Raw genomic sequence first — 25,501 nt, 5'->3', positions numbered from 1 at the left:
GGGTGCATGGAGCACATGTTTGGGGAGGTACCATGGCACCTCTGAGCAGGCAGGAGGTGCCAGACACCCCAGGGATTTGGGTAAAAAGGATGAACTCCTACCTAGGAGAACTTTTTTCACTACATAATTAGGCTCCAAGAGGGTGGGTAGGGTGAGCAGAGACCCTTGGTGAGATCATTTCCCTAATGTGATGTTAGTATCACAGCATTTGCTTGTGTTATGGGGCCTCCACAGTGGGTCCCCTGGAAAACTTCCTGATGGGACAGCCACAGGCCTCCAGCTTCAGATAAGGATTAAACTCAGCTGTGTGTAACAGAAAAGCAAAATAAGTGGCTTAAACCAGAGAATGCTTTATTCTTCCCTCATGTACAAGAATTGTGGAAACAGTCCTGAGCATTTTAAAAGCAAGACTTAAAGGACTAGAGACATCCAGATATCCCTCACCTTCCTGACTCTACTTCAGAGATATTCCCAAGCAGACAGCTCATTCTGTTTAGAGCTTGATAAATGTGTCCTGCATGGGCTTCCTTCTCTCCCTGTCTCATGGCCCCATGTGCTTCCTGGGCTCACCTCCCAAATTCATATCTGAGGGTCTACATCTGAGGGACCCCCAACCAAGGTACTACTATTAGTGAGCACTTACTGCATTTGAGGTATTGTCTCATTTTTTCCTCAACCCTGTCTGGTGGGTTGCCTCCATTAAGTCCCATTCTAACTTGCTCAAGGTCACCCACTATTAGAGCCAAGACTCAAAAAAATCTGTTAATTTTGTGATATCTCCTTGGGATGGATTCCTAGACCTGAATTCCCAAGTCAGATAATGCACATTTTCAGGCTTTTGATCTGTTCTGCCAAATGGCCCCTGAGTAAAGTCAAGCCTACTGCCCCTCCCTACCAGCAGTGTGGGGGATGACTTGCTTCTCATGTCCTGTCAAGGGCTCCTAGCTCTTTTCAACTCAGCCCCTTGAGGCCATTCCTCCAAAATATGTATTTTTTTAAATGCAGAAAGCATTAATATTAACTAACCTGTTAGCCTTGTACTAGCAGACATACAATATGTATCTGTGAGTTGAACTGAAGAGATGGAATCAAGTGGACAAGCTCCTACCCTGAGCAGAACAGTTTTCCTGGGAGGGCAGCTTTTGCCCATCTCCCCTCCATGGAGCCAGGTGGGCGGAGGTGCCTAGGTGGGCAGATGGGAAAGGGAGAGAAAGGATCAAGAAGGAAGGGCACCTGATGGCCACTGTGTGGTAAGGCCTGGGGAGGGAATCTTTGCACAACTTTGCTCTCTTCCACCACATTCCTTTTCTTTGCAGAAATACTGCTGAGCTGGGGGGTGGCAGCAAACAGCCCCCTAACTCTTCCCCTTAGATGTTTGAATAAACTGAGGGTAGCAGGAAAGCATGTAGAGACTCACTGGAATTCCTCTCTCACCAGCATGTGAAGCTGCTGTTTCAGATGTCCTTGGTGAGCAGGGAACCCTACCAATGGCTCCAGGATGGGGCTGTGCCTGCCTGACCCCTTTCTAATAAAACTCTCCTACTAGGCTTTATAGTATCCAAAACACTTTCACATCAGGGAACTCCTCTGATCCTTCTTCAACTTGTAAAGTGGGCTGAGCCAGAGTATCATTATCCCCATTTTACAGATGGGTAAAGTTGAGGCTCTGATTAAAATGATGGTTCAATGTCACATGCTATATTATAAATCAAGATTTCTGTAGCCTTGCTGGGAGTTCTCTGGAGGTTCAGTGGTTAGGACTTAGCACTTTCACTGCTGTGGGCCCAGGTTCAATCCCTGCTTGGGGAAGCAAGAACCTGCAAGCCACATGATGCAGCACCCCCCCTGCCCCCCCCAAAAAAAAGATTTCTGTAGCCTTGCCTACTAATTATCATAAGCACATACTGTGTGGGGCTCTTTGTCCAAGTTATGTCTTTTAGTCCTCACAAAACCCTCTTAGGTGGATAGTCAACTGCATCTGGCAGAGCTGATATTTGACCCTGGGCCTTCAGACTTCATAAGTAAGGGGTTCTCAAAATGTGGTCCCCAGACCAGGAGCATCAGCCAGGAACTTAGAAGAAATGCACATTCTTGGGTCCTGCCCCAGAACTACTGAATTGGAAAACTGGGATGAGGCTCGGCAGTCTATGGTTTAACATGCCCTCCAAGTAATTCTGATGCATGCTCAAATTTGAGAATTGCTGTCCTAATACATTCTTTTAACTCAGTGGATTTTAATCCTGACTGCACCGTGGAATCACTTGAGCGCTTTAATAAATACCAATGCTGGGCCAGACCAGAATCTCTGACCAGCCCTGAGGTGGGGCTCAGGCATCAGTATTTTTAGAAACTCGTCATGTGTATTTCACTGCCTTTGACATGCACCAGGGAGGTAAGCCCTGGAATGCTCCACAGTTTACCAGAAGGTTCTAAAGTAGAAGAACAGGGCAGCCTATACCAGGGAATCCTGGAAGGACTGAAGGAAGACCTGGTGTCCAGGAATGAGAGACTCTGGGGGCTTAGCCCCTCCTTCTTGAGATGCATCCACGTGGGCCCAGGAAGCCTGCAGCCCTGGTAGGGCCCAGAGCACCCTGTTTGTCTTGGCATTTTCCCAAGCAGGCAGTTCTGTGTGGAGCTGCAGCTCTTTTGTTTGTGTGGTTTAGCTGTTGGCCCAGTTTTTCCAGGGCTGATTAGATATCCCTGTAAGCAGCACATCCCTCTCTAGTCCACAGGATTGCTGAAAAGGGGCTGAAGCAGATGTTTCCCATTAGAGTTCAGGCAAAGAAGGGGTGTGGGGTGCTGGCTCTTGCTTCTACCTGTATCACTTTGGGCCTCAGGTTCGAGTATCTGATAAGTAGCAGTCAGGGTCCAGCCAGGAGCCAGAAACCACACCAGTCACTTCAACAGAGAGAATCTAATATAAAGAATTATTAAGTACTTGAAGAATTGAAAAGACAAAGAGAGAATATCAAAGTATCAGTGGGTCACAACCACAGGAAGCAGTAGGGCTTCCCTAGGGCTGGAGAAACAAAGGGAAAAGGCTGCAGTTGTTAAAACTTAGAAGCTTGGAGGACGGCTGGCCTTGCAGCTGAAATCCAGAGCTTTGGAGAAGGGGTGCCAGCTGGCGGTGCTGGTGTCCCTGAGGGGAAACCATTACGTTGGTTCTGTGAATATTGGGAAAAAAATGCAAACTGGAATCAGCTGAAATGAACTGCTGCCATCTGGGGGGAAAAGCATTGCTAGGTAGGGGAATGTTGGGGCAGCTGGATTTCCAATTGTCTAACTTCTCTCCACCCTTGGAGACCCTCCATACTCACCTCAGGCTCACTCCCTCCCATCTCTCAGTTTTCTTCTTTTTAGGACCAATCCCAAACGTTGCTGGTTCAATCAATAAGCCTTTACTGAACACCTGTTATGCCCCAGGCCCCAGGGTCTGGGTGGCAGATACAGTAACAGCACCCACATTCATTGGAGTACACTTACCTGCCTGACCCTGCTCTAAGCATCTCACACGCATTAACTCATGTACTATTACCTTCATTTTACAGATGGGGAAACCAAGGCACAGAGACATTTAGTAACTTGCCTGAGGTTATTTAGCTAGTAAGCGGCAGAGCCTGAATATGAACCCAATCAGTGGGGCTCCACAACACACATTCTTCACCAAGTCACCTCATTACCTCAAGTCCTAGAGAGACAGACATATAAACAGTTAATTGCAGCACAAGGTAGAGAATGTCATGTGGTGAGGGCCTAACAGAGGTGGTAAACTCATTTCATCCATCCATTCAATAAATCTTTAGACAGGGGTGCAATGGAGCAGGAACAGACATTCTACCGACTCTTGGGAAGCCTAAAATGGAGACACGGAGGTTAATCAAATTTTAACACCCAAAAAAGTTAGGTCCAATAAACAGGATCCCTTTGCTATGAAAACTGTAATCACAGAGATTTGTCATAAACGTAGAAAATGAGAGAAAGCTGATTCCCAGAGGAAGTAATGGTTGGGCTGGGGCAGATGAGTGGGAGTTAATCAAATGAAGAAAACAAAAGAGTTCCAGGCAGAGGGAATAGTATGTGCAAAGGCTCTGTGGTTGGTAGGAAGTGGTAAGCATGAGAACTGGAAGTCCTGCCCCCGATCCTTGGCCAGCTGACCTTGGCCAGCCCTCTCAGGCATGTAGCCCACCTGTTTGGAGCCATACGGCTAACTCTTCCTGGATCATACTGCAGGCTGGCCATCCTCTGCTAGTGTAGATCCCAGCCTCCCTCAGCTCCAAGTGATAGGGCTGGCCTCAGGGGCCTCCTAAGGGAGGACTAAAAAAGCCCCAAAGCTGGAAGCTGGTACAGTGACTGATAGGAACAGTCTTGTCAGATAGGGAGTGGGGCAAGTCCCCAGTGAGTCTTTGGAGAATTAGTGGAGGAGTACACCATATAAATGACCTTTGTAAAAAGAAGGCTCAGAGCAGCTGGAGGCACAAAAGGGCGATGATCACCAGAGCCTCGACTGGGAGTCTTGGAGCACTCAACTCATACCAATTAACTCCTACTCCTTGACCTAGTGAGAAGGCAATGATTAAGCCTATTTTACAGGGCAGGGAAAGGCAAAGCTGTAAAGGAAAGTTGCTGTTTGGGGTGGCTTCTAGGCTTGACCCTTTTGGGAGGCAGCTGGGCCTTTGGAGAATGAGATTCTAAGGAACTATGTGGAGATTTTGTGATGATTCAGATAGCCTCTGGGATAAGTGGGTAAGACCCTAGCTTCCTATGGGTCAGGAAAGGGGGAGAGACAGACTAGAGGGAAGAAAGGGAACTTCCTCTTCCCAGGTTTCTCAGTGTCTCCTCTCTGCCTTGTTTACAGAAAACAAAGTGCCTTTGGCTGTCTCTGGACGGGTTCCCTTGAAGCAATTAGAGCAACCATAGTCAATGCTTCAAGGAGGGCACCCTCCTCCCCCATTCTGCCACTGACACAGCAAGGGTGAAGGACCAACCGGGGGCCCCATGCTGGAATCTGTTGGGATCTGCATGCCTGAGGTCCCCAGCTCTCCAACCCCACCCTAGGCAGCTCTGAAAGCTACCCAAAGCCTTCCAAGTTTCCAGGGGCCCAACCTTAATCAAGCACTGAGGGCTGTGTCATCCTCATCGCTAGGAACATCTGATGAGGAGGAACACTGAATGGGCCTCTCTGATTCCCAGTGGGAAAACAAGCCCCTCCCTTCCTGACCCCCCCGCCCCCCTCCCCACGCCTGCCTGAGGTATGCCTTTTATCAGAACCACCCAACCAGAGGCACTAAACAAAGTGTGAATTCTCTGAAGCTCCCTTCAGGGGCAAGGGTGAGGGTGTGTGCACAAATCCCTGTTGTATCCTGCTGGGCTGGGGGGCCCCGCAGGATGCCACCACCCATCTGCCATGCTGCCTAGGCCCTGGGACTACTGGAAGACAGGGGAACCATCTGATGGGATGACATGGGCCAAGACCCAAGGTCGTGGGTAGAGATTCAGTGGCTGATAGAGGGGCAGCCCCCACTGATTTATGGGGGTCCAAAGACTCTTTATCTTAATACCCCTTGCATGCCATCTTTCCTACCAACCTGCTGCACTGCTTGGGTGGCAGAGGGGGGTTCTTTTTCCCTCCTCTACTTTGTACCCACCAGCCTCACACCAGGTCTGGGGGGTGTACTGGAACCAGCTCATACAGGCTTGCAAGAGCCAATTGCTAAATATTCAGGAATTTTGTGAGCTGGTTGTTAAACAGAGCCATCATTAAAAATTCAACTATATGAATCAGTGTCTCTCAGCCTTTTGTTCATTATTGCCTCCTAAGGAAACTTTTTAGACATTTTCCCCCTAATCTCCTACCACCCTCCCTGTGAAATTTTAATATCACAGATATATTGTATGTCTGTTTATGCACTGGATGTATATTTGTGCTTTATATTTACATAAGAAGAGTAAGACTTTTTCATCCCCTGCCAAGAACCAATTTTCACCCCTGTTGTAAATGCATGATATAAAAACATAATTAAATAAATTATATTAAAAACAAAAGTAATATATATTCAAAATTCATCCCTTTCTAGTAAGGTGTTATGGAAAAACCCGAATGAACTTTCTGGCCAACCCAATACTACAATTGACTCTTTTGAAATTATTGATGTATCTCTTTTTCCCCTGGAGAGCTGGTTGTTCAACATTTACCAGTCCAACACTGGGCAAATATTTTAGAAAAATAACAGACACTTTGAGCTGTGGTCAAAGAGAGGCTTGTCTATAGCAAAAACCTCACTTGAAGATGTATGAGAGAACATGGAGAATTCTAGTGGATGCAGGGAGAAGAGGAAAGAGGAGTCTGGAGAGAGAAAAGACCCTCTGGTGCTGACTCCAAATTGGCTGAAGGGTGTTTCTCATGAAAAGTTTAAAAAGGGGGGGCTTCCCTGGTGGCACAGTGGTTGAGAGCCCGCCTGCCGATGCAGGGGACACGGGTTCGTGCCCCGGTCCGGCAAGATCCCACATGCCGCGGAGCAGCTCGGCCCGTGAGCGATGGCCGCTGAGCCTGCGCTCCGCAACAGGAGAGGCCACAACAGTGAGAGGCCCGCGTACCGCAAAAAAAAAAAAAAGGGGAAAAAAGTGTGTATGTTGTGGGGAGCAGGTGTATGTATGTGTGTGTGTATATATAATCTACATCCTCATGCTCTAAGAGTGTTTGTGATTAGCAATTGCTTGCTTTTTCCTGAGGTGTAGTGTACACCTTTACACACCACCATTGGGGTCAAGAGGCATAAAACTGAGACGCCCCCATACCCACTGTCCCTTTCCTTCCCAGGGTCTCATGTCTAGAGTAAACATCTGAATCTCTATTCTGAACGGCATACTGGGCCCTACGCAGAGCACAGAGAAGCTGACAATGTTGTTTGGCCTTGAGTAGAGGGAGGAGACAAGACTTTCACACACAGATACACAATGTGGAAGCACTGAATCACTCTCTCCTTTCCCGGCCCCAGTTTCCTCACCAATGAAATGGGAAGGGTGGACTGAATTCTCAGGAGGACCTTCCAGCTCTCACTGTCCTTGTCTGTAAAGCTATCTTCTCTTCCATCCACCTGGACAAAGCTATGAGGTCCTGCCTAAGCACTGCCTCCTCCCTCTCCTCTGCCCTCACTCATCTCCCATCTGCCTGCAGGATGGCCTTTTAAAACTCAGCCCAGCTCCATCGTCTCCCATGAAATCCGAAAGTCTACAATATGTGAGAGGGTGGAACATGAACTCAAATGCTGTGCCATTACTTGTCAACTGGAGGACTACAAGCCATTACCAAACTCTCCCAACACCAGCTTCCTTGTGTTCAAAACAGGAATAAGGCCCACAGGGCCCAGCCTGGGGTAAAGATGCATGAGCTAGTGCTCTGCACATAGGTTCTTGTTATGGACTCAACTGTTCCCTCCCAAATTCATATGTTGAAGCCCTATCCCCTAGTACCTTACAATCCAATCTATCTGGTGTCCTCATAAGAAGAGAATAGGATACATAGACACCAGGGGTGTGTGTGTACAGAGGGAGGACCATGTGAAGAGGCAGCAAGAAGACAGCCATCTGCAAGCCAAGGACAGAGGTCTCAGGAGAAATCAAGCCTTCTGTCACCTTAATCTTAGAATTCCAGCCCCCAGAAGTGTGATGAAGTAAATTTGTTCAGGCCACCCTGTCTGTGGTATTTTGTTACAGCAGCCCTAATATAGTCCTTAAGAGGCACCGATTCTTTCTGCCTTTAATTTGTGTCAGCTTTGTCTTATGTGTGGGAAGTCTTGTTCCTCTACTTATAAATGACTGAAGGGTGAGATCCAGGTGCGTGTACCTTTTCCTGTGTCCCCAAAGGGCACAGTTCAATGCCAGGCACAAAGTGTACACAGTCGGACCTCCTTCCTCACTGTCTGCTTCCCACAAGGGTCGGGGGATCCAGCTGCCATCCATAAAGGTGCTTTTCAAACTGCAGGTCATGGAGTCAATTTAGTGAGTCACATGAGCACTTTTCAAAAATAATGACACAGAATAGCAGAGAATAGAAAATGCCAGAGTGCATCTCAGGCAGAAAGGGGAAGCGTTATTTTATGAAACTTCCATTTGTTTTTACATATTTGTAAATAAACAAAAAATAATTACCAACTATTCTAAGTGCTGTGAATTATGTCTGGTTACTGCATTGTGGTATTAAATGCATTTCTTAATATGAGTTACAAGCCCCCAAATCTGAAAAAACACCGCCCGCTACCAGTATTGTTCAGTTTCTCTTTGAGTGAGTTTATCACTGAAAAGCCAATGAGCTGTTCAGGGGAGGCCTGGGGTGGTGTAGGGGCAAGGACCTGAATGGGAGGAGTCACTTTGTCTAGGCCAGTAGCCATGGAGCCCTGCCCTTGGGTACTTTCCTCTCTGTGTCCTAGAAAAAGTAACATAACTTCACTGGGCCTCAGTTTCCCCATCTGTAAAAGGGGACTTATAAAACCTCTCATAGGGATGCTGTGAGGATTACCAGGAGCCAAGGAACCTGAAGATACTCACTCACTGATGTAAGAGATAGTTTTTTTTTTTTTATTTCATCATTTTGTTATTTCATCATTTCATTCAGCTCTGTCTACTCTAATAGGTAAATTGTTTCTTTCCTCTTCCACAGCAGGAGAAGGCAATGCACTTGCCCCTCACCCCTCAGGAATCCCTGGTTGGGGGTGGGCCAGGGTTGAAAGGGTATCTAGAAAGGTATTTCAGAGGCTAAGTCCCAAAGTGAGACCCCCCCCTAAGGATTTTATGCAGAGAAAATCAAGTTCTGGTATATTCTCAAATCAGCTTCCCAAGAGCAGTCAATGTCCCAAGAGTCCAGGAGAAGGAGTAGCCTCTCACCCTTTATCCAGGAATCAGAGAGGATCTGGGCCTGTTACCACCCCTCTGCTCTGGCTGGGTTCCCAGGAATATTGCCTACAAGCCCTGAGTCACTGCTAGAAGCCATCCTGGGCCCCTGGGAATGCAGGGTTGGGACAGCTTTTCCCAAGATGGTCCCCTGAACCTGGTGGTCCAGCACCCCCTCCCTTATCCAGATTGCTTCTCTCCATGACACATCTATCTTATCTGGGCCGAGGCCTTTCTGAAACCCATGTTGGCAAACCTGCTTCCAAGGAGGGAACTTAGACATGAGTGGAATATCTGGAATTCCTAGAGGGTTTATAACCCAGCAACTGGAACAGGTGTAGGTAGCTGACCCCTACCCCTACCCTGGCTCTTACCCTGCCTCCAGCTCCTGCATTTGTCTCCCCTCTCTGGCCCCAGAGCCACATCTAGGTCACCATCCTGACCTCCATCCCCTGGTTCAGAGTAGAGAGCACTGGATACAGAGTTGAAGCTCTGTTTCTAGACCTAGCGCTGCTTCTGAGTGGCCTCAGGTAGTCCACCTCACCTCTCTGGGTCTCAGCTCCCTCGCCTGTAAAACAAATGGGCTGGTGGGGGATGGGCTGGTATTTAACTTTCTGTAAGACTCAAATCTTTAACTGTTCTTTCTAAAATTCTAGGAAATGAACTAGAGGAGCTAAAACCATGCTTGTTTGCTCCCCAAAGAGAGAATCGGGCACTTGTGTTCCTGGGGATGTAGTCGGAGTTTCCAAGCCATCAGACCAGTTTCTGGGGTTTGGAATCTGGTTGATGGGGCAGGGGTGGGCATCCTTTCTGCAGCCTGCACCAGCAGGGTGCAGAATCTGGACTGTCCAGGGTGTACCAAAGTCTGGGACAGGGCTGGGGGAGTGGCCTTTCCCCCACAACAGCTGCACTCTGCACCTAACTTCTCCTTGGCAGTCTTCACTAGCCATTCTCCCTTTTCTTCCTTTGTCTCAACTCAGAGACCCTCTGCCTTATTATTTTTAATGTGGTATTATCTTTTTTATTTTTTTTGCAGTACGTGGGCATCTCACTGTTGCGCCCTCTCCCATTGCGGAGCACAGGCTCCGGACGCGCAGGCTCAGCGGCCATGGCTCACGGGCCCAGCCGCTCCGCGGCATGTAGGATCTTGCCGGACCGGGGCACGAACCCGTGTCGCCTGCATTGGCAGGAGGGCTCTCAACCACTGTGCCACCAGGGAAGCCCTAATGTGGTATTATCTTTAATTAAGTACAAAGACTTTTCCAATCATGTCACCTAGAGATCATTTTATCCACTGCTCTGTTGGCCGCCAGTCTCTTGTCTCTCTCCTCAGCAATGGTAAGGAGGATACCTTTTCCATGGGGAAGACAGATCCATGATTTGTTGCCTCTGCCAGTAATGAAAATGTTGGAGAGCTGGGTGGCAAAGCTGTTGCCATTATCATCTTTCACATGAACTACATCAAAAGAATGAGGAATGTCCCTCCTAGTTGGTGACCAATTCTTCCCACTTTAGCACCTCCAGTCACCATGAACAGGTTACCAGTGTCAAAGTTGATGAAATCATTAATCTTGCCAGTCTCCAAATCAATTTGAATTGTGTCATTCACCTTGATGAGGGAATCAGGGTAGCAGATGGTGCGAACATCATGGGTCACCAGATAAGTGATTCCTTTTGTCCCCACAAAGATCTTTCTCATTTTGCACAACTTATACTTGGCCTCCTCAGGTATAATATGATGAACAGCAAAGCGACCCTTGGTGTCATAGATGAGACAAAAATTCTCTCCAGTCTTGTCAATGCTCATGACTTCTATAAACCAGCAGGGAGGGTTATAATCAGTGTGCACCTGGCCATCAATCTTAATGAAACGCTGCATGCAGATCTTCTTTACTTCATCTCCTGTTAGGGCATACTTAAGTCTGTTCCTTAGGAAAATGATTAGGGGGAGATATTCCCTCAGCTTGTGGGGACCAATAGATGGACAAGGAGCAAACACACCAACCAGTCAGTTTATCCAGCATCCAATGCTTTGGAGCTGCTACGCGCTTCAGGTGCTTCTTGGGACCATAAGCCATGACTGCACTAGGCATGAAAAGAGCCCCTTTGCCTTATTTTGAAGATACCCATTGTCCAGGGCTTATCAGAGGGACCCCCAAACTTCACCCACTCAAATCTGCCCCCAGATCATTCCTAAGTGTCACCCCCCACCTTGCCCAACTGTTCTTTATGAGTCAGGAAGCCAACAAACAGCCTCTCTGGACTAGAGTTTCACTTTGGTGAAATTAATCCTCAAAAAAGAGGCCCTCAAATGCTGTTCTCCTCTGTGAAGCCTGCCCTGACCAATAGCCTCACTCCAGAACCTTTTCCCCTTTCCTCCACACCAGACATTCAATTATTTAATCATTTATCTACTCAGTGTATACTGAATGCCAGCTACCTACCCTGTGCTCTGCTGGGTACTGGGATAAGGAAAGCAAAAACAGACCCAGCTCCTCCTCCTCGGGAGTTTAGGGCCTGGTGGGCTCTTCTTACATATCCCTTCCTCCTTGCTCCCCTCCCAGCCCCCACTAGCTCCCAAGACCAGCTTCCAAGGACAGCACCTTGTCTTATGCATATTCGTTTCTCAACACACAGCACATGTCTGTTATCCAGTAGGCCTTCAATATATTACAGATTACATATGAGTGGCCAAAAACGGAAATTGGTTTATGGCTGAGGCTGGTTCTAACTCTGTTATAGGGTTAACAAAAGATGGAGAAAGTAATTAAGGCTAGACACTGGGTTAAATCACATGCTGCTGCTGCTAGCCAACAGAATGCAGTTTGGCCGTGTGTCTATCAATTATAAACGCATTCACTTTTTGACCCAGCAATTCCACTTCTAGAAGTTTATTCCACAGATGGATGCTCACACATGAAAAATGATATACGTACAATGTTAGTCACTGTAGTATTGTTTGCAACAGATTGGAAATAACTTGAATATTCATCGATGGGGTCTAATATTTTTTTTAAAAAATAAATTTATTTATTTATGGCTGCATTGGGTCTTCGTTGCTGCTTGTGGGCTTTCTCTAGTTGCAGTGTGCGGGCTTCTCATTGCAGTGGCTTCTCTTGTTGCGGAGCATAGGCTCTAGGGCACAGGCTCAGTAGCTGTGGCGCACGGGCTTAGCTGTTCTGAGGCATGTGGGATCTTCCCAGACCAGGGCTCAAACCCATGTCCCCTGCACAGGCGGATTCTTAACCACTGCGCCACCAGGGAAGTTCCCTAATTTTTTTTTTTTTAAATTGAGGTATAGTTGATGTATAATATAAGTTTCCAGTGTACAACACAGTGGCTCACAATTTTTAAAGGTTATATTCCACCTATAGTTATTATAAAATATTGGCTATATTCCCTGTGTTTTACTATATATCCTTGTACAATAGCTTATTTATATTATAGATAGTAGTTTGTACCCATACCCATACCCCTACCTTGCCTCTCCACCATGGGGCCTAGTTTAATACATTATGCTACACTACATAAAGCAGAATCCTGTGTGGTGTTAAAAAAAAACAAAAAAAAAGGGAGGGAGACGCAAGAGGGAAGAGATATGGGGATATATGTATACGTGTGACTGATTCACTTTGTTATGGGGCAGAAGCTAATACACGATTGTAGAGCAATTATACTCCAATGAAAATGTTAAAAAAAAAAAAGAATGAGGAAGCTCTGTTTGAATATAAATAGGAAGTCCTCTGAGATATACTCTTGAGTTTAAAAAGGTGAGAATAGTTCATTATTCTTTGTGTAAAAAATGAAAAGATAGGGAAGAATATAATTAAGTATAATGTATTTCTTTAGATATGCATAGAAGGGTGCTTCAGGAGGAGGGTCCACAAGGAACAGGTAACAGTGGGTACTGTGGAAGGAAAAATTGGCAAATGAGAAACAGGTGGGAAAAAACCTTTCCATAGTATCCATCGAATTTTTTGAATATTGTACTATGTAAATGTGTTACCTATTAAAAGTCAAAATAGGGCTTCCCTGGTGGCGCAGTGGTTGAGAGTCCGCCTGCTGATGCAGGGTATATGGGTTCGTGCCCCGGTCCGGGAAGATCCCACATGCCGTGGAGCGGCTAGGCCTGTGAGCCATGGCCGCTGAGCCTGCACGTCCGGAGGCTGTGCTCCGCAACGGGAGAGGCCACAACAGTGAGAGGCCCGCGTACCGCAAAAAATAAATAAATAAAAATTAAAATAAAAATAAGGGACTTCCCTGGCGGTCCAGCTGTTAAGACTCCGCGCTTCCATTGCAGGGGGTGGGGGTTTGATCCCTGGAGCTAAGATCCCATATGCCAAGGGGTGCAGCCAAAAATAAAATAAATAAATAAAAAGTAAACATTAACAAATAAATAAATAAAATAAAAATAAAGTTAATGATAAAGACTATGAGGCAACATGGGGAAATGCTAATAAGGTAGGTGGGAAAAAAGAAAAAAAACTGTATTCAGTAGGATTACAGCTATGTAAAAAAATGCATGTTAAAATTTCCATCTGTGGGCTTCCCTGGTGGCGCAGTTGTTGGGAGTCCGCCTGCCGATGCAGGGACACGGGTTCGTGCGCCAGTCCGGGAAAATCCCACATGCCGTGGAGCGGCTAGGCCCCTGAGCCATGGCCGCTGAGCCTGCGCGTCCGGAGCCTGTGCTCCACAACAGGAGAGGCCACAACAGTGAGAGGCCCACGTACTGAAAAAAAAAAAAAAAAATTTCCATCTGTGGAAGGAACATTCTAAGTAATTTTTATTTCCTTCTGGTTTTGAAATTTTTTTCCATAAATTTCTGTAATAAACATATATTGCTTTTATTAGAGAAAACTTGTAACAGAAAATACATATATACTAACAGAATGGAGCATTCTGTATAACTGCAATTATGAAAAAAGGTATTGAAAAAGACTGGAAGAAAATATGCAAAATGTTCACAGAGTTGTCTCTGGGTGTGAGATATTAGGTAATGTTTAAAATATTACAATATTTTGTATTACTTTTGTGGTGGATTGAAGGAAGGAAGGTAGAAAGGAAGGAAATCTAATGGAAGGTAATTCTTCAAAATAACAGTAAGATTATGGGTCATTTTTGTTGCTTTGTTCAGTTTTTCAAACCTTCCTTTATTTGGTTTTGTTGTTATTTTTACAGGAATAACACCCTCACTGCTGCAGAGTGGGATTCCACTCCCCAAAATCCTGCTCATTTGTACTAAAGAGCTAGAGTTCCTAGTTGCTTGTTATTCATTCCAAGTAATAAGGCCCAAGGGGTTGCTCTGGATAGTGGGAGATTGCTACTGGTGACACAGTAGTTACTGGGGAGAAAGAGCGAAGCATCAGAGAACCCTTAGGCCCTTAAAATGTCTCAGTTGGCAAACATTTATGAAGCCCTGACTGCTAGGTTTGGTGCTGGGAGAGTATAGCTTTCTAGGTGAGTATGTTTCATGCACAGATGTAAGGAGATTAAGGAGGTCTGAACAGAAGCCTGGCAAGATCAGGCCTTGTAGGCAGTGACCAACTTTGCCACTGGACAAAATTAGGCCTGTCCAAGGGCTGAACCCTCACTGGTCCTCACCTGCCTTGCCATAGTGAGCACGTGTCCACTCATAATCTTCTTGGAGGAAGGACACTGTTAGTGATTGCAAGGCAAATTGCCCAAGAAAGGTTTTGGTCATTCAAACTCAGAGACCTGGTTTCTGATTCTGGTTCTGCTATTAACCAGCTATGGGACCTTGGACAAGTAATCCTACCTTTATGAGCCTCATCTCTTCATCTGTAAAATGGGGAGAATCATAATAATTATGAATAGTACCTGCCCTGACTACCTCCCACAGTTTCTGTGAGGATCAGGTGACAGACACAGTGTATATAAAAAGCACTTTAAAAGTATAAAGGATTTCAGCTGATGAATGGATAAACAAAACGTAGTACATCGATACAATGGAATACTATTTAATCTTTAAAAGGAAAGAAGTACTGATACATGACAACATGGATAAACCTTGAAAACATTTTGCTAACTGAAAGAAGCCAGAGGCCACATATTGTATGATTCCACTTCCATGAAATATCCAGAATAGGCAAATCCATAAAGATAGAAAGCAGATTAATGGTTGCCAGTGGCTGGGGGGGAGGGATAAACGGAGAGTGACCAACGGGTACAGGGTTTCCTTTTGAGGTGAGGAAATGTTCAGGAACTAGATAGTGGCAACGGTTGCAAAACATTGTGAGTGTACTAAATGCCAATGAGGTGCATACTTTAAATGGTTAAAATGATAAATTTTATATGTAGTTTACCACAATTTTTTAAAACTTAAAAACAGTATAAATGATGATTCAAATCTGAGTTTATTATGATTATTATTTCCACAATTAATAATCAAAAGCATTAGATGTTTAGAATTTCAGGGCTCTTCATCTATACTAGGGCAGTGTGAGAAGTGACTAGAAAAAGGAGAAAAGAAAAAAAAGGAAATCCCTTACAGAAAGTGGGCAGAGTCCCAGGGATATGAACCCTTGGCCCAGGAGAAGTGTGACCATTGGAGAAACCCAGAATGCCAAGGCCAGGGAAGCACGCTCTCAAAACCATCTGGGTGGGCTTATCCTTTAATTTGGTGGCTATGTGGTTTCTTTGGGAAGATTTAATCTCCAGCCTCTTGCCCCCAAACCGTTTCCCAGCCAGCCTAGAAGAGTGTTCTCTGGTTCTTGCCCTGAAGGCAAAGGGCAGCTTCCTGGACCCAAAGGGGCCCTAACCAGGCTTAGCTCCTGAATGACCCTAGACCCATAAGGTTTCAGAGCTGGAGAGACTCCTGGATGAAGAATTCTTGATAACAATGATGTGACTTTTTTTTTTTTTTTTAAACAGCCAGAAGGAAATCTTGGCAAGATTAGTAGACTTCCCCATGCTGTTGACACCACAGAAAGTGACCACATAAGGGCACTGATGATGCTGGGCATCCATGATATCCTGGAGCATGTCTACAAGGCACTGTGGCTGTAGAATCTGCACCAGGGACTCTTGGAGAGCTTGCTTTACAGTGGAAGTCACTGTGCTGAACATCCCCATCACCTTGCCTTCCAGCTTGTTGACCACAGATTCAGAGTTGCACTGCAATGTCTGCTGCCACGTTCTTAGCGATGAGATGGTCATGCATCTTGTCCAGCAGAGATTCCATGTCTTCACGACTCAAGCTCTTCTAACCCTCAAGGCCCTTCAGCATCCCAAACATGCCACCCAGAGTCCCCTTGGTAGCACTAGGTTTGGTGTTTTGAGCAGCCCCTTCGTCATCTGAGCTGCTGCAGTCTAGATCCTGAAGCTGCCTCCCAGACCCAGTCCCTCGAATCAAGCTGATGTCCTCGGGCGGGGCCACCTCAGGGGCTCCACTGGTGGTGAGAGTGCAATAGTCCAGGACTTCCCTGTTAGCAGTGCCACCCAGTGCCCACATCCAGGGCACTTTTTTGCCCTTCTCCTTGGGAGCATCTGACTTACTGGACTTTCCAGACTTCTCCATACCCCTCCCATGCTTCTGAATGAACTCTTCTCACTTCCTGCGGATCAGTTCCTCTTTGGAAAGCTCTATCCCGTTCTCAGGCCCCACTGGGAGACCTGACTGTTCTGCAGGGACTGCTTTGCTGGTAGCCAAAGGGCCATCAGAACCTTCCTTCTTGGCCCCCTTTCTTTTTGTTTTTTGCTGTTGTTTTTTCCCAAGGCTTTTCAGCCTGTGTCTCTTTTTTCTTTTTGTGAATTTTATTTTATTTACTTTTTTATACAGCAGGTTCTTATTAGTTATCCATTTTATACATGTTAGTGTATATATGTCAATCCTAATCTCCTAATTCATCACAACAATGGTGTGACATTTTGATGACAGGACACTCAGATGTACAAAGAAAACATTATTTTTTTTTTCCCATTTCCTGAGACTGATTTAATCTGTCTCATGAATCCACACCTCAGGGAGTGGGAACTGAGAAGGGAGGGGACAACTTGCCAATTAGGCATCTTGGTCTGCTTCCATTTCAACTGCATCTAACAGATAAATATTCAGTCACCTCATTAAAAGGACCATTTCTCCCTTCCCTCCCCCTATGAACCTTAGGGAAGGGTCAGTTCTCAGTCTCGCAATCTACTGCCCCCCCCCCATCCCGCTCCTTCTCCTTCTCACAATGCACCAGGGCTTGAGGGGCGGGCATACCCTCTCTGCCAGGATTTCCTAAAATTCCCGGACAAGAGTAGCGGGCACTGGCTTAAAATGTTCCTTCAGAGGCTCCCATCCTGGACAGTCTCATCAAGTAATTTGGGGTGTGACCCAGGAATCTGAGTTTAGTTGTCTCCCGGGAAGTTAGAGAAATACTGCTCTGTGCCATATACTGAGTTCTCTGTAGCCTGGCTTACAGTAACCTCCTTAATGGTCAAGTCCTCCAAGCTCACTTAAGGGAGTGGGAGCTTAAAACATTTATAAAATCATTTCTTTCTCCCCATAGCCTGTCTTTCAAGATTATTGCCTTACAAGCAGGCCCCCACCACCAACAACAAAGGGAAACTTGTTAACTGAAGGACAGCAATGCCTTTGTTGTACAAATTTGTATCTGCTCCTCTTCTGATGTTCCAGGAACCTGTTGATTCTGGCCTGGGGAGCCCCAGGGGTCAATATGATTAATGGAGCTATGCTTTCAAAAATATATTTTAAAATCCCCATTCACTAACAACAATATCTAACATTCATCAAAAACTTACTATGTACAAGGCGTTGTGTTGCATGCACTCACGTATTATCTTCTTCAGTCTTCAGAGCAACCTGACACTGTAACTGTACCCACTTTACAGATAAAGAAACTGAGGTGCATAGGGGTTAAACAACTTTCCCAGGGTCACACCACTAATATTGGAAGAGACAGGATTTGAACTGATGTTTGGGTAATTTTAAGGGTTCTTTTAATCACAAAGATACTCCTTCCCTACTTGAGTTTGAGGCCTCTTGGAAACTGTCTGGTCCAGCCTTCCTATTTTATAGGTGTGGAGATCCAGGATGCGAGAGGGAAAGTGACTTGCCCAAGGACACAGAGCTAGTCAGCAGCAAGGCTGGGAATGGACCCCAGGCCTGGAACTCCTGATCCAGTGCTCCACCCCTCAGCCTCTGTGCCTCGGTGCTGGCATTCGACATGCAACACACGACATTTAGTAACTGCTGCTGTACAGAGTGCTGAACTGCCTGAGGACAGTGAGAGTCTTCACGGGACTGAGATCTGCCTGATGGTTTCATAATTTCACTAGGTTCTTAAAATGAGAGGGGCCCATCCAAGAGCTTCAATGCTGTTACACTGTAAATTTCTATTCACTGATTTCTAACATGCACATTTCTTGGTATGTCTCCAAACCATCTACAGTCTCTCTGTTCTGCAGATTTTTAGGAATCTGGTGATTTTTAGAAAAAGGTATAGCTGGTGGCCCCATCAGGGCAGACCTGGACCCATAAAGGCTTGTTTCACCTTTGCAAGGTGCAAAGCCCTGAGGCAGGGAACTCCTTTGAGGCTGTGAGTAACTGGGGTGAGAAACCTTTTGACCTCTAGCCACAGGATCTTTGTCCCAGCACATTTCACAACTTGGAAAGGGAGCTCTGACTCCCAAGTGGAGGAAGCAAGGGAGTTCATGTTTAGTGAGTGGCTGCAATGAGGCCTGTGTTAAGTATTTAATTCCCACCTTCACCCTGCAATATTATCCTCATTTTACAGAAGAAGAAATCAAAGTTCAGAGAGGGTAATTTGCCTGAGGTCTCACAGCTTTTAGATCAGTTGACCTAGAATTTGAACTCAGAGTCTGCTGGACTCTGGAGACTCTGTAGGACACCATGGAGCCATCAAGGGTGAAATGCCACCTGCAAGTGTTACCAAGGCCTGTAGGTCTCACCATCTGCTGCCAGACATGGTTCTTGTTCATTCTCCCTCATTCTTGATGCTTCCCTGGGCTGCCAGTTCCTGATTATGTGCTACTCTTATCTGGTCATGCTTGTGCCCATCTCACCTTTCATTTTCTGTCCAGGAGTTAACAGCCTTAATGAGAAGGTGTTCTAGAGGTCAATCACTACATGCACACCCACACTCTTTCTGGGGTACTCCTTACCTCAAAATTGCACCTGTCTGCCCTGGGATGGACACCTGACCAAGGTCAGTTCAGGTGTAATTAGCCCAGATGCTTGTGCTTTGTGGGGTCTTATTTAACAAAGAGGAGCTGTTTTAATCAGATGTTTTTTCAAGAAATGGAAACTGGGTACTGAATCAGTAGCAGCACTTGAATTATAAAGATTGAGATTAGAAAGGGGACTAGGAAGTGGGAAAAGATGTGACGACCCACTTCTGAAATGATGAATAACTAAGACTATGTAGTGAGAAAAGAATATAGTATATGTGCAGAGAGTGGTATAAAAGCTGCAAATACATATATTATATATATTTGTATATATAGTATATATTTGTATATATAATATATATTATGTATACATATATTTTACACATCCAAAAATAGCTGCAGTTCCCATGAGGCCATGCTGTGTAGCAGTTCCTGTTCTTGGATTCCCATAATCCTGTGTCCTTTCATTAAACCCCCCTTTCCTGAGGTAAAATGAATGGGTTTCTTCCCTTCCTTGAAACCAAAGAAGTTTTGTCTAGAGCAGGAGGAAACTTGAAATAATTTATAAGGTTTGAACTTCCTTACAATTGACAAAGGACACCTTTGGGTTAAGAGGTCTCAGAGGGCTCCAACCAACAAGTCACACAGAACAACTTTTAAGCAGTGAGTAAAAAGTAGTCACGTAGTTTTCCAGTTATCTATTGCTATGAATGATACCACCCAAACTTAGAGGCTTAAAACAACCATCACTCTTTTGCTCATTAAATCCATAACTTGGGCAGGCTCAACAGGGACAGCTTGGAAAGCTTGTTTCTGCTCCACCTGGCCTCAGCCGGGGTGGCTCAAAGGCTTGAGCCGGACTCACCTGAAGGCTCACTCACTTATGCACTCACTCATCCACAAGGTAGATTAGTGCTGGCTGCTGAATGGGGCCTCAGCTGGGGCTCTGTCAGACACCTACCTACCCAGGGCCTCTCCATGTGGTTTCTCCCCTTCCTTGTGGCATAGTGATTAGGTTCCAAGAATAAGCATTCCCAGAGGTGGAAGCTGTATCATCTTTTATGACCTTGGAAGTCACATAACATCATGGACACACTCAGATTCAAGAGAAGAAAGCATACATGATGTCAACATTACACTGTAAGGAGAACATGCTGGAAGGGGTATATTGTGGTGCCCATTTTCAGAAAATATAATCTGTCACATATAGCTAATGAGCTATAGACATTAGGAGGATGGAGAAAGCCCCTGACCTATGTTCAGACAAATGCACATTAAATCACTAACAGATTAAGAGCTTCAGTAAAATTGCTGCTGCAGTGAGACAGAATTATAAAAAGCAGAGAGAAATATAAAGTACAGCATGTGGGAACATTTACCGCAGGTGCAAACAGCCTAGTAGACCTCAGTAACCCCTGGGAGTCTCACTATCTAAGAGCAGCATACTAATGTTGAACCTGAACGATCTGTTAAGAAGGGAGGGATGGGGTGATATACTTTGGAACAACTTACATCAGAAATCATTAAAATAATGTTTTGGTTTTTAAATGGATAACTTCAAAACAGATTAACTTTCTTTTGTGATGACAGGTAAATATTACTATAGTATCCTATAATTATTTTATGTTTTACTTTTCAATAAGAAAGAGCAACCTACCTTATAGTTCTCTTGGAGATATTCCATTATCTCCTAGCCTCTAATGCTGTGCCAGATAAGTCTGCTGTTACTCTTAGCTCCTTTGTAGGTCATCTGTTTTACTTCCCTGGTTGCATTTAGGATGGGATTGTTTTTCTTTGTCTTTTGTGTACTGTATTTGCTCTTACATATATGTCTACCTGTGGAATTAAAGAAAAATTCTGCTCAGAGTTCAATATTATTCTTCAATCTGATGATACATGTTGCACAATAAAGATTTTGGTCTTTTTCCTAGGTTCTGGGGAGGGAGCTTCTGAACCCTTCCTGATTTTCCTGAGTGTTAGGGGTGTCTATGTTAACCATGGTGGTAGGGCCCTCAGACCACACCTGAGTTTATGTTAATGAGTGACTCAGGATTGGAGCTGGTCACAACAGAAAGACCAATAATGTGATTAGAGGGTTGGGGATTTGAGCCATGTGATATCAGCTCAACTTCCTCCTGGAAGAGAAGGTGGGCTGGAGATTGAGTTCAGTCAATCATGCATATATAATGAAATCCCAATAAAAACTCTGGACACTCGAAGCTTGGGTGAGCCTCCTGGTTCGTGAATGTATTGGTGTCCTGGGAAGATGATACATCCAGATTCCACAGAGAAGGGGCTGGGAAGGTCCATGTTTGGTATCCTCCCAGACCTCATCCTATATGTCTCTTTATTTGGCTGACTCTGAGTTGTATCCTTTATAATAAAACCATAATCATAAAGTATAGCACTTTCCTAAGTTCTATAAATAATCCTAGCAAATTATGGAACCTGAGGGGGTCATGGGAACCCTGAATTTGCAGCCGATTGGTCAGAAGTGAGCATGGCCTGGGGACCCTTGAGCTTGCAGCTGGTGTAGGTAGAGTAGGGCAGTCTTACTGGGGACTGTGCCCTTAACCTGCGGAGGCTGCACTAACTCTGGGTTACTGCCAGAACTGCACTGCAGTATTGCACACATCTTTCTTCACTCTGGAAAGATTTCAGTGTTAGACACATGTGCTCAGCAAATACTACACTGGGTTACTGAAAAGCCTGTAATGACTCCCCATTACCTGTTGTTCCAAGAGGAGCAAACTGGGGTTCCTCTTCCTGACATCAAAGACATGCCATTAACTATAGGAGAAATAACGTCATACCTTTGATATAGAAATAAAACAGTAAAAAATAGAGGCAGCGTGGTAGATGGCATTAGTGTTCCTTTAGTGTACACTACTGGTGCTCGGTCCAAATTTTCTCAGATCTCTTTTCAGGTCCTGTTCCCTTTCCTGAGTTCTGGTGATTTTGTTTCCAAGAGCCATGCACCTGTGATTCTTTTTGAAGGGTTGGTCCAGGGCTGCTGGAACTGCTTCACCCACATTCAGAAAGCCAGAAGTATCCTTAGAACAGTCCTTAACCGATGACTGACAGCTGTGGAAATATGAAAGCCCAGCTCCCTTGCCTTGAGTTGGGATGAACTCTGAGGTATAATTTGTACCCAGAACCCCCTCTGGATAAGGCTCAGACCAGGACTTGGCCTGAAATTATACCCTTACTTAGCTTTGTCTCCTTTCCTGTCCTGCTCCTCCATTCCTTTTCCAGATTCTCCCAGAACACTTCCTTAATAGATCACTTAACCCACAAATCCTTGACTCAGGGTCTGCTTCTGGGAACATAACCTAAAACAGTTCCCTGTTATTCACTACCCAGCAGGTTGCCATGTGACTTGCAGTGCCTGGGGAGAGGGGGAATCTATTTCTCAGCCCTCCTTGAGTCAAGCTTGGCCACGTGATGTGCTCTGACCAATGGAATGTGATGAGAAGTATGTCACACATTACTTGAATCTTAAGAATCATCACATGGTACTAGAATTGTTTTTTTCTCTGGGGGAAAGGCCAAGATAGGAGCTGCTCCTTCAGCCTGGGTTCCAGAATAAGATGTGTGAAGCAGAACCATATTTGACGCATAGCTAACATGTAATGTGAGCAAGAATAAACCTTTAATATTGTAAGACACTGAAATTTGTGGGTTATTACTGCAGTATAACCTAACGTATGTAATACAGGCAGTGTAGTTAAGAGCATGTGTCCTTGAGTTAAAGCCAAACTGAGGTCAAAGCCAGACTCTACCACTTACTATCTGTATAACCTTGGCCAACTTATTCAGCCTCTCCAAGCCTCAGTTCCTCCATTTGTAAAACGGAGATAGCAGTGACATCTACCTCATAAGGTTGTTGTGGGGATTAAATGAGTTAACACATATAAAGTTCTTCAAACAGTACTGATAAATGCTTGACTAATATTAACTAAAGTGAACTACAACTATGAACCATGATAGCACATCCCCCAGTTTTCAGTGTTTTCTCCCACAACCACTGAGCTTGTTGGTTGCCTCCCCAGCATCCATTCCACTCTTCCCTCAGTCTCAATTTCTGTTTGGGGATCTATGTGGTTCTGAACTGATTTCACTGCGACTTCACTTGGCCTAAGATAAATCAAACAACTAATAGTGTCCTGGTAAACTGGATCCCAGGAGGGCAAGGAGGGAAGCCAATTTTCATGGTGTAAATTCTCCCTCCATGGCCAATTTCAAGCTACCAATGGTTTAACAACTGACTTGCAAAAATTTTGGAATATTTAAGTCACGTGGAGAGCCAGTACAAGCCGGCTCCAGCACACCATATGCCACCCCTCTAGCCATAATACATAAGCGCAAGCTCCTCCAATCAGTGAGAATCTCAGGACATCTGCAACTCTAATCAAACATAAACAATTCCCCTGAATTTTGCAAAATATAAAAGAGCTTTCCAAAGTGTATTAGGTTGAACATATGAAATCGCCAACATTAGTTTTGATCTACATAGAAGGCAATTTCATATGATTCAGCCTAAGGGATCAAATACACAGGAAAATATGGCAGAAGAAAGAAAGAGGAAGGAATGAAGCAAGATGGAAGAAGGAAGGAGAGGAGGAGGAGTTAGATGCCACCAGAAGCAAATCTGAAGAACGACCATGTGGAGCTTAAAAAGAGATGGTAATCCTTCACTCCACGACGGGTATTAAATATAATTTTGGACAACCAGCTTCTTCATTATTTGATTACACACCCTCTGGGAAGTATCATTACACCATACAAGCTTATCTAACATCTTCATTCTTTCAACCTTGTTTTCATAGCACTGAACCGTGATTCCCTCCCTTTCCATCAAGGGCGAGAAACTCAGAAAGGTCTGAGGAGAGATTTTTGGCAAGCACCTTTCGACAGGTTTTGGGGGAAACTCGGTCACGCTATTTGGGGAATTCCATTTCCCGTGGCCTTTTCCCTCGTCATAAATTCACTGCAGCAACCTGGGGAGTTAGGGGCCCCAGCCGGTCGGACTCCTACACCTCTCGGAGCCTGAGGTAACTCACCTGTGCGGGGGGGGGGATTAGAAGGCCCCTCAGGGGCTGGCCGTGAGGATTAAACGATAAAATACACTTGAAAGGCACAGCACTCGACAGGAGCCATTAAGTAGGACAATTTAAACACCGAGCGGCTCTTACAGAGCGCAGCAAGGGAGGAAAAACACTCCGCCACCGCCCACGCCTCTGCCTCAGCCGCTTCCCGGCGGCCTCCGCGGTGGGCGTGGCCCCGCTTCCCAGAATGGCCCGCAGGCGGGTCACGGGACAAGAGATCCGGCGCCAGCGCATTGAGGCGGCGGCCCCTGCCCCATAGCGGAGGAGTCCACAGTGCCTGTGCTCTCCAGCCACCTCCTACAGCCCATCCCATAAGAGCAGCATCTACACGAGGACACCGCACAGCCGGCATGCATACACTAGCCCACACCTCCGCACACGACCACACCCTCTGCTTTGGGCCCACACAGGGCACACACCTCCCCAATGGAGCAGAGCCCACGCGGCACGGCGCTGGGAGCATATGCAGAGCACAACGCGGTGCATCTGCACACAGACGGCACGTCTCAACCTCCACACGGAGTGCAGAACTCCCAACATACACCCAGCCTTCGCTCTGCTTACCGAAGACATGCGTGCATCCCATGACACACCAAAAACATAGCACACACAACACACAGCGTACCACTTCACATGCGCAGACTACAAACACCATGTATTTTGAGTTGTACGCACCCCCACATGGAGGTCGACTTCACACACACACACCACAACGCACTGGCCCCCCTCACCCACATGACATGCATACATTACACACTACACCAGACACAAAATATACACTTAAACCCCTGCTATAAAGAACATGCATTCATCGCCCACATGCTTATATTACCCATACCACACTAAATACGGCATGCTGTAGAAGCCCTGCGCATCCTACAGACACATGCATATATCACATCATTACACACTCAGCAACATATTCCCAACACAAAAAACCCCAATGTATCAACAGACCCATGCTACACCCACTGTGCACAAACATGAATAATCACACGTACCCACACCTCAGCACGCTGGACATGTGTATATGCCGCACCAGACAAAAATCACACCCACACCTGACCCACTGAACCCCCAGGTACACCTGTGGTGCCCAGCCATCTCTGTGTACTTGAGACTTGTCTGATTTTAACATTGAAAGTCCTAAGTCCCAGGAAACGCTTCCATTTGGGGGAATCCAGAATGGTAGTCACCCCACACACTGTTCAAATGAATCAGGCCAGGACCCTCAGTTAATACCAGTGATAAAAGCAAGCTGCTCTGGGGGCAAAGAGATAGGGGGCCGGAGTGGCCCAGAGCTAAGGAGACCCTCAGGAGTGGCTCCCATCCACATCCACCACCACCCTTTGTCT

The 25,501-nt window shown here is 45.7% G+C and overlaps 1 pseudogene; it reads right to left on the bottom strand.

Annotated features, from left to right (window-relative positions):
- Positions 1 to 10,161: 10,161 nt before the first annotated feature.
- On the bottom strand, positions 10,162 to 10,964 carry LOC114907697 (annotated as a pseudogene).
- Between the last annotated feature and the right edge of the window lie 14,537 nt (positions 10,965 to 25,501).

This window comes from Monodon monoceros, unplaced genomic scaffold (genome assembly GCF_005190385.1).
Source record: "Monodon monoceros isolate NGI ecotype Baffin Bay Population unplaced genomic scaffold, NGI_Narwhal_1 Super_Scaffold_3, whole genome shotgun sequence".
Lineage (NCBI taxonomy): Eukaryota > Metazoa > Chordata > Mammalia > Artiodactyla > Monodontidae > Monodon > Monodon monoceros.
The sequence above is the reverse complement of the archived record's forward strand: the minus strand, read 5'-3'. Positions and strand labels throughout refer to the sequence as shown.